Source organism: Cyprinodon tularosa, unplaced genomic scaffold (assembly GCF_016077235.1).
Source record: "Cyprinodon tularosa strain WSP-4 unplaced genomic scaffold, ASM1607723v1 ctg631, whole genome shotgun sequence".
Classification (NCBI taxonomy): Eukaryota; Metazoa; Chordata; class Actinopteri; order Cyprinodontiformes; family Cyprinodontidae; genus Cyprinodon; species Cyprinodon tularosa.
Window position 1 is genome coordinate 614,510 of NW_024039376.1, and position 9,141 is coordinate 623,650.

A 9,141-nucleotide genomic window follows, 5' to 3' on the forward strand; every position below is an offset into this window, starting at 1 on the left:
TTTTGCAGTTCTATGGTAGAACAAAGGCAAGGTTCTAGAGAATTGTCAACTCCCCAAGAAGACATTTTTGATTTAATGTTGCAATACAAAAAATGTTAAAGATAAGATAAACGAATATCACGAGAAGTTAGAGGCTAAAAAGAAGGTAAGGTTTTGAATTTTGAAAAAAAAAAAAGGGAAAAAGAAAAAAGAAGTTTAAAATAATGGATGGATAAAAGGAGAGTTCAAAGAAACTCTCAGCTTCAAAAAGAGATGGGTTAAAATAAGAATTGTTAAAAAAGCAACATATTTACACTGTTTTATATATTAAACTTACACTATACCAAGTAATAACAATGAATTTTAATTTCAATGGTGCTTTTAAAGAAAGAAAACTCTAAACTCTTACAGGAAATTAATAACTCATAGCAAAAAAAGTTAAATTAAATTAAATAAAAAAAAAACTATTAAATTATTACAGAAAAATGGAAGTAGGGCATGAAATAAGTCAAATTAAACGTTTAAATACTGAAACAACTTGAAATAAAATAAAATGGAGGAATTAACCTAAAATTAAATAAAGAAAACTTCCAAATTAAATAGAGAAAAGTAAGGTTGATGATAAAAATAAAATTTGAGAAAATAAGATGAGAAAAGTTTGTGACGAGAGGGGAAACTTGACTTAAAGTGACTGAAGGATGAAGTGGGGGCGACTGACGAGACGACATTTCCTTCCTGAAAAGGCTTCTTCTTTTATATGGTAAAGATGAACAACTTTATATATTTTTTTTATTATTATTCATTTGAAACATTTAAACTCTTCCTCTTTGTCATGATGGGTTTAAGGTTCTTAGCCCACATGCAGAACACAACGGAGGCTGAGTAAAAGTTTAACAGAGTTTATTGAATGTTTCACAAAAACACAAGATAATGTACTGGGTCAGGAACTGGTCCGGGCTGGTTCACTGAAGTCTGCAGAGATGATAGTTTGATTAGAAGGCAGGCTGATGAGTTATGAGTCTTTGATAATTCAGGTTTGTACCTTGACTAAGTCCAGGCTTCTCCTTGAGAGAGAGGGAACCGTTCGGTCCAGAGACTGTTTGTTCAGCAGAGTTCAAGAGCAGCTGCAGCGTCTTGCTTCTGACTTTAAATGGCAGACCTTGATCAGAGTTTCCAGCTCTTAACTAAGAGCAGCAGGGGAATCCACATAGGAATCTTCAGGTTAGGCTCTCTAGGGCAGGTTAAGCTCATCCAGAGCTGCAGGCTAGAGACAGGTTTCCTGTGAGGCAAAAACAGAGGAGAGTTAGAATCAAATCTCTCTCAAGAGACAATTAAGATTCTTCAGGTTCTAGGCTCAGGTTGCTAACCAAACTAAGGTCAACACTGCGGCGTCGAAGCAAGGTCTGGCAGCTGGTTATAAAGGGAAGGTCTCCTGATGAGTAGATGCATCTCAGGTCTGCTGGAAGACTCCAGCTCCAGGAGACCCACGGCGCACTCTGCTGGAGGAAGGTGGTACAGCTCCAGATCTCAACGACCGCCTCTTGGCGGTCCAGAAGATGTCGACGGGAGGGAGCTCTCATATTCCTCAATCAGGGATGGATCGAGGATATAAGAGCCAGGAACCCATGTGCGGTCCTCCGGACTGTAGCCCTCCCAATCGACAAGGTACTGCCAACCGCGACCTCGCCGACGGGAGTCTACGATCCGGCGAACGGTGAAGGCAGGATGTCCATCGATGTCCCGGGCGGGTGGAGGGGAGTCGGATGGAGGGCACAGGGGGCTAGAAACAACTGGCTTGATCTGGGAGACATGGAACGTGGGATGGATGCGGAGAATCGGAGGAAGGTGAAGACGTACAGCTGAGGGGTTGATGATCTGGGCAACCTTGTAAGGACCAATGAATCGGGGGGACAGTTTTCGAGACATGCCCTTGAGGGGAATATCTCGCGTGGACAGCCATACCTCTTGGCCTAAGGAGTAGTCAGGGGCCAGGCGCCTCTTGGAGTCAGCGAAGCGTTTTGTAGAGACAGATGAGCGGTTGAGGGTGGCGATGGTGTCCTTCCAGACCCTCTGACAACGACGGATGTGTTGATGGACAGAATGGACCGAGATCTCTCTCTCGTCTGCAGGGAAAAGAGGAGGCTGATAACCGAGGGATACCTGAAACGGGGATAGACCAGTGGCAGCTGACTTGAGTGAGTTGTGGGTGTATTCGATCCAGGTCAGGTACTGACTCCAGTCAGTGGGGTTGTTTGAGGTCAGGCAGCGGAGAGTGGACTTTAGCTGCTGATTCATCCTCTCCGTCTGCCCGTTTGACTGTGGATGATAACCAGAGGTGAGGGAGGACTTATAGTTTAATGCTGAACAGAAGGCTTTCCAGACTTGAGAAATGAACTGTGGTCAGAGAGAATTTCCTGTGGGATGCCATGGAGTCGGAATACATGCTTCACCAGAAGCTGTGCCGTCTGGAAAGCCGTGGGAAGTTTTCTGAGGGGAATTAAATGATAAGACTTGGAGAAACGGTCGACGATGGTTAAAATGGTGGACATACCTCTGGAAATCGGGAGACCAGTGACAAAATCTACGGCAACATGAGACCAGGGACAGGTAGGAACAGGTAGAGGATGCAGCAGGCCAGAAGGTGGTTGGTGAGAGGTTTTGTTTCTGGCGCAGATGGGACATGCCAAGACATACTCTTTAACGTCCTTGTGTAAGGAAGGCCACCAGAAACGTCTTGTAATCAGGGCAATCGTTCTGCTCACTCCAGGATGGGCGGAAAATTTTGCTGCATGCATCCACTGGATCAGGCGGGATCTGACAGAAGAAGGAACATAGGTTTTATTTGGGGGGCCATTACCTGGGTCAGGTTCAGAGGCTAGGGCAGAGTTGATGAGATCTGTGATCTCCCAGGAAACCACTCCAACTGTACAGGAGGCAGGAAGAACAGGCTCTGGCGTCTCAGGTTGATCAGCAGAGTAAAGACGAGAGAGAGAATCGGGCTTGACGTTCTTGAAACCAGGTCTGTAAGAGATTATGAGATTGAATCGGGAGAAGAACAATGACCATCTAGAATGACGTGGGTTAGCTTGTTTGGCGGATTGGAGATAGGCCAGGCTCTTATGGTCAGTCCAGACCAAAACTGAATGTTCTGCCCCTTCGAGCCAGTGTCTCCACTCCTCCAAGGCGAGTGTGATGGCTAGAAGTTCTCGGTCTCCAACATGATAGTGTTGCTCCACTGGTGAGAGTCTAAGGGAAAAAAAGGCACAGGGGTGAATCTTTTGGTCTGAATCGAATTGTTGAGAAAGAACTGCTCCAACACCGGAGTCTGAGGCATCCACCTCTAAGATGAACTGTTTAGAGGGGTCTGGCTGGATCAGAATGGGAGCTCTAGAAAACAGGGTTTTTAACTTTTCTAAAGCCTTTTGAGCTTCAGGAGTCCATTGAAATGTCTTCTTTACCGAAGTCAGGGTTGTGAGAGGTAGAGCTGTTTGACTGTAATTCCTTATGAAGCGTCTGTAAAAGTTAGCAAAACCAAGGAATGTCTGAAGCTGTTTGCGGTTTTCAGGTGTCGGCCAGTCCAGAACTGCCCTTATCTTGTCTTCGGATGGCTTAACCTGCCCGCCCTCGAGCACAAACCCTAAGAAAGTGACAGATGGTTGGTGAAATTCACATTTTTTCTGCCTTCACAAAGAGCTTGTTTTCCAAAAGTCTCTGAAGGACCAGACGGACATGTTTCTTATGCTCAGATAGGTTCTTGGAGTAGATCAAAATGTCATCAATGTAAACAAACACGAATACATTCAAAAAATCTCTGAGGACATCATTGACTAGAGCTTGAAAACAGGCAGGGGCGTTTGTGAGACCAAAAGGCATGACCAAATACTCAAATTGGCCTAAGGGGGTCTTAAAGGCAGTCTTCCATTCGTCTCCTTCTCTTATCCTAAGAAGGTGATAAGCATTTCTCAAATTAAGCTTGGTGAAGACTGTTGCCCCCTGAACAGGTTCAAATGCTGATGCCAGTAATGGTAGTGGGTACTTATTTTTGACAGTTATCTGGTTAAAGCCTCTGTAATCTATACAGGGTCGTAGGGAACCATCCTTTTTACCCACAAAAAAGAAACCAGCACCTAGAGGAGAAGAAGATGGACGGATTATCCCAGCAGCCAGAGACTCATTAATATATTTCTCCATGGTCTCACGTTCAGGCTTAGAGATGTTGTATAGTCTACTGCTGGGCAAAGGAGCTCCTGGTAATAATTCAATGGCACAATCATATGGTCTGTGAGGTGGAAGAGACGTAGCACTGACCTTACTGAAGACTGGCGCCAGATCATGATACTCGGAAGGAACAGAAGTAAGGTCAGGAGAGTCCATCTCCCCCCTACCTCTAGGAAACTGAACAGCGGGAGCTGCAGAACGAAGACATGTCTCATGATAGGAAGTGGACCAAGACTCAATGTGGCGTTCAGCCCAATTGATATGGGGGTTGTGACGTTCCAGCCCCTCGAATCCCAGCACCAAAGGGGAACATGCAGAGGGAAAAACAAAAAATGTTAAAGTCTCATGATGATTTCCAGAGATCAAAAGCTCTAGAGGTTTTGTTTGATGAGTGACTTGATGGAGTTTCTTTCCATCAATAGCGGATACTCTGAGAGGCTTGGATAACGGGACTGTTTCAATCTGTAATTGCTGGACCAGGTTAGATCAATTAGGTTACTCTCACATCCGGAGTCATTGAAAGCAGACAGGGTGAGATTCTGGTTCGAAAAAAAAATTGTAGCAGGTAACATCAGATGAGGAGCTTTTTCAGTTTTCAAATGGCCCGTCAGACTCCCCAGTTCCTCTGACGGGCCCTGGCTTTTGACTGACCAGTCTCACCACAGTATAGACACAGATTGCCCCTGAGTCGTCGTTGTCTTTCCTCAGGGGTTAGCCTTGTGTGTCCAATCTGCATGGGTTCAACCTCTGCTCCAGAACAGAAAGAGTCTGGTTTTTAGGCTTTGGCTTGGGAACGGGTTCTGTGGATCCAGAAAAAACAGAAGCATTATTTAATGCAGGGGCTGACACAGAAAAATTCAGACTTCTTTGTCTAGTGTTGCTTTTAGTTCGGAGCCGATTATTCAATCTGATGGTTAGACGAATTAAATCCTCCAAACTAGATGATTCGTCGATCGTGGCTAGTTCATCCTTGATGTTATCATTTAAGGCCTTAAAATAGGCACTCTTAAGTGCACATTCGTTCCACCCAGAGGCTGCGGCTTTGACCTGGAAGTCAAAGGAAAACTCAGCCACTGTGGAATTTCCCTGTCTTAAATTCAGCAGGGCCCGAGAGTCAATAGTTTTATCAGAGTCGTGGTTAAAAACTTGGGAAAACTCTGAAATAAACTCGGAAAAAGTACAAGTGAAACTGGATTCAGAGGAGAACCTTGCCTCCGCCCATTCAAGAGCTCGTCCAGTGAGTTGAGAAAGAATGAATGATATTTTCTTTCTATCACTCGGAAAACTGCCAGGAGAATGTTCAAAAAGTAATCGACATTGGAACAAAAATCCCTTACAATCTTTTGGGTTACCTGAGAATCTTTCAGGCAGACTGGGACGGAACTCAGGAAATGACGTCACTGCCGGTGACCTTGGAGGCGGAAGTGAATCCGGAACTGGACGTGCCGCTGGCGTGGCGTTAGCATTACCCACGTAGCTGGCATATGTTTGAAGCATTTGATTCTGGTGTTCGATTTTAGTGTGCAACTCACGGAGGGTATGCGCATGTCCAAGGATCTGAGCGTCCTGTTCGTCAAGCCTCCGACGGAGGTGATCTGCTGGGCTTTGTGTTTGGCCGCAGTGTTCTGTCATGATGGGTTTAAGGTTCTTAGCCCACATGCAGAACACAACGGAGGCTGGGTAAAAGTTTAACAGAGTTTATTGAATGTTTCACAAAAACACAAGATAATGTACTGGGTCAGGAACTGGTCCGGGCTGGTTCACTGAGGTCTGCAGAGATGATAGTTTGATTAGAAGGCAGGCTAATGAGTTGTGAGTCTTTGATAATTCAGGTTTGTACCTTGACTGAGTCCAGGCTTCTCCTTGAGAGAGAGGGAACCGTTGGGTCCAGAGACTGTTTGTTCAGCAGAGTTCAAGAGCAGCTGCAGTGTCTTGCTTCTGACTTTAAATGGCAGACCTTGATCAGAGTTTCCAGCTCTTAACTAAGAGCAGCAGGGGAATCCACATAGGAATCTTCAGGTTAGGCTCTCTAGGGCAGGTTAAGCTCATCCAGAGCTTCAGGCTAGAGACAGGTTTCCTGTGAGGCAAAAACAGAGGAGAGTTAGAATCAGATCTCTCTCAAGAGACAACCAAGATTCTTCAGGTTCTAGGCTCAGGTTGCTAACCAAACTAAGGTCAACACTGCGGCGTCGAAGCAAGGTCTGGCAGCTGGTTATAAAGGGGAGGTCTCCTGATGAGTAGATGCGTCTCAGGTGTGCTGGAAGACTCCAGCTCCAGGAGACCCACGGCGCACTCTGCTGGAGGAAGGTGGTACAGCTCCAGATCCCAACACTCTTCCTAATCATTGTTTTTTTTACTCCCTGCCCTTTAAACATGGACTCCCTGATCGGAGCCCCTCCTTGTGGATTTCAGAACTGGAGGAGATGCCCCCCCTCCTATCAGCCCGCCGGAGAAAGACAGCCTGCTTCAAGCATCAATCTCCCCCCACCCCCCAACGCACACACACAGACACAGCAACCGGATGGAAATGATGGGTTAAAATGTGGGGAAAACAAGACCAAAGGATTTTCATCTGCTCTGAACCCCTGACCCTAATACATGTAGCTCACCTGAGCTGCAACCTGCTCCACAATGTGTGTGTGTGCAAGAACCATGAGGACAGAGACACTGGGGAATTTTTTTTGTGGGGAAACAAGGAGGAGGTGCACCAAAAATAAGGCTTTCCTTCTCTCCGGTGCTAAATTATTTTTTAATTAATTAATATTATTTTTTTTTTGTTTCAGAAGTGGCTGACCTTTTTGGACAAAGGTGAGGAGCTCCAGGACTGAAACCGCCTGTTGGCAGCAATCAGAAAAGGGTAAAGTGATCGATTATATATTTTCTTCTCTTTTATTTTATTTGGATCTGTTGGATCTTAGTGCTGCATTTGATACAGTTGACCATAATATTCTTTTAGAAAGACTTGAATATTTTGTTGGAATTAAAGGAACAGCAATAGACTGGTTTAAATCTTATCTCTCTAATCGAATTCAGTTTGTTCATATTAATGATAGATCTTCAACACGCTCAAAGGTTACCTGTGGAGTACCACAGGGATCAGTGCTAGGACCAATTCTCTTTACTTCATACATGCTCCCAATTGGTAGAGTTATTAGACAGCATGGAATTAATTTCCACTGTTATGCTGATGATACCCAGCTATATCTGTCTATAAATCCAGATGAAGCTAACCCATTACATAGATTACAGGCATGTCTTGAAGACATAAAAACCTGGATGACTCTTAACTTTCTGCTTCTGAATGCAGACAAAACAGAAGTTATAGTCTTTGGACCAGAGTCTCTGAAAAAGAAGCTGATTAGCCAGTCACTTCATTTGGATGGGATTAAACTGTTTTCAGATAATAAAGTCAAAAATCTTGGTGTTATTTTTGATCAGGACCTGTCATTTAAATCCCAGATCAAAGATGTTTCTAGAATTTCCTTCTTTCATCTGAGGAACATTGCAAAAATTAGAAATCTCCTGTCCAGGGGTGATGCTGAGAAACTAGTCCATGCATTTGTTACTTCAAGGCTGGACTATTGTAATTCTTTACTATCAGGAAGTCCACAAACTGTAGTTAAAAGCCTTCAGCTGATCCAAAATGCTGCAGCCAGAGTTCTGATGAAAATGAAAAAGAGAGATCATATCTCTCCTATCCTGGCTTCTCTTCATTGGCTTCCTGTTAAATCAAGAATAGAATTTAAAATCCTCCTTCTCACATATAAAGCCTTAAATGGCCAAGCTCCATCTTATATCAGAGATCTGATTGTTCCTTATGTTCCTAACAGAGCACTTCGCTCTCAATCTGCAGGTTTACTAGTGGTTCCTAGAATTTCTAAAAGTAGAATGGGAGGCAGATCTTTTAGTTATCAGGCTCCTCTCCTGTGGAACCAACTACCAGTTTTAGTCCGTGAGGCAGACACTCTGTCTACTTTTAAGGCTAGACTTAAAACTTTCCTTTTTGACAAAGCTTATAGTTAGGGTGGCTCAGGTTATCCTGAGCTGTCTTTAAAGTTATGCTGCTATAGGCTTAGACTTCTGGAGGACATAGGGACCCCCATTTCATCATTCTGCTTCATTCTCTTTCTGTTCTCCTATTCTGCAGAATCTGTTTGTTCAATCTCTAACCTTCTGCTCTCTCTGCTTTTCCTCAGAGTAGCTTTGCCTCGTCTGTTCCTGTTTGGCTGTGAAGTCATCCAGGAAAGAAACATCAGCTGTGCTGCTTCCATCAACACCCTTGTTTGTAGATGTTGGAGATCGGCCTGTCTTCAGGTGTGGTCCTGTTTCTCTGGCCGTGGCTGGGTGGATGTGCTCTCTTCATCCTCTGGCATGGGAGCTGCCTTGGAGCTCGTCTGCCTGGCTGTGTGTTTCCTGGACGGGGCCGCCTTTTACGGCTGCTTTTTGTATCTCTGCTTCTGTCTCCTTGAACCCCAGTCGGCCTTGGCAGATGGCCGCTCACACTGAGCCTGGTTCTGCTGGAGGTTTCTTCCTGTTAAAAGGGAGTTTTTCCTCTCCACTGTCGCTACGAGCATGCTTAGTGTGAGGGATTGTATTGAGTCAATCTGTCAATGCAATCACATGGTTTTCCTTAGATAGAAAACTTTGTATCAATTTGACTGTATGATCTGGTTGAACTGTAAAGTGCCTTGAGATGACATGTGTTGTGAATTTGGCGCTATATAAATAAACTGAATTGAATTGAATTAAACAGGGATAACAACATCTAATTGAATGTAGGGAATGTAGGGTTGAAACAATTGATCGTGACTAATCGATTTTTGAAATAATCGTCAACTAATTTAGTAATTGATTATTATCATCATTAAATGGAGTATAGACTATAAAACATTACTTTTGCTGACGGTGTGACCAACTTAGTGCAGTAATTATATCAAAACTGTA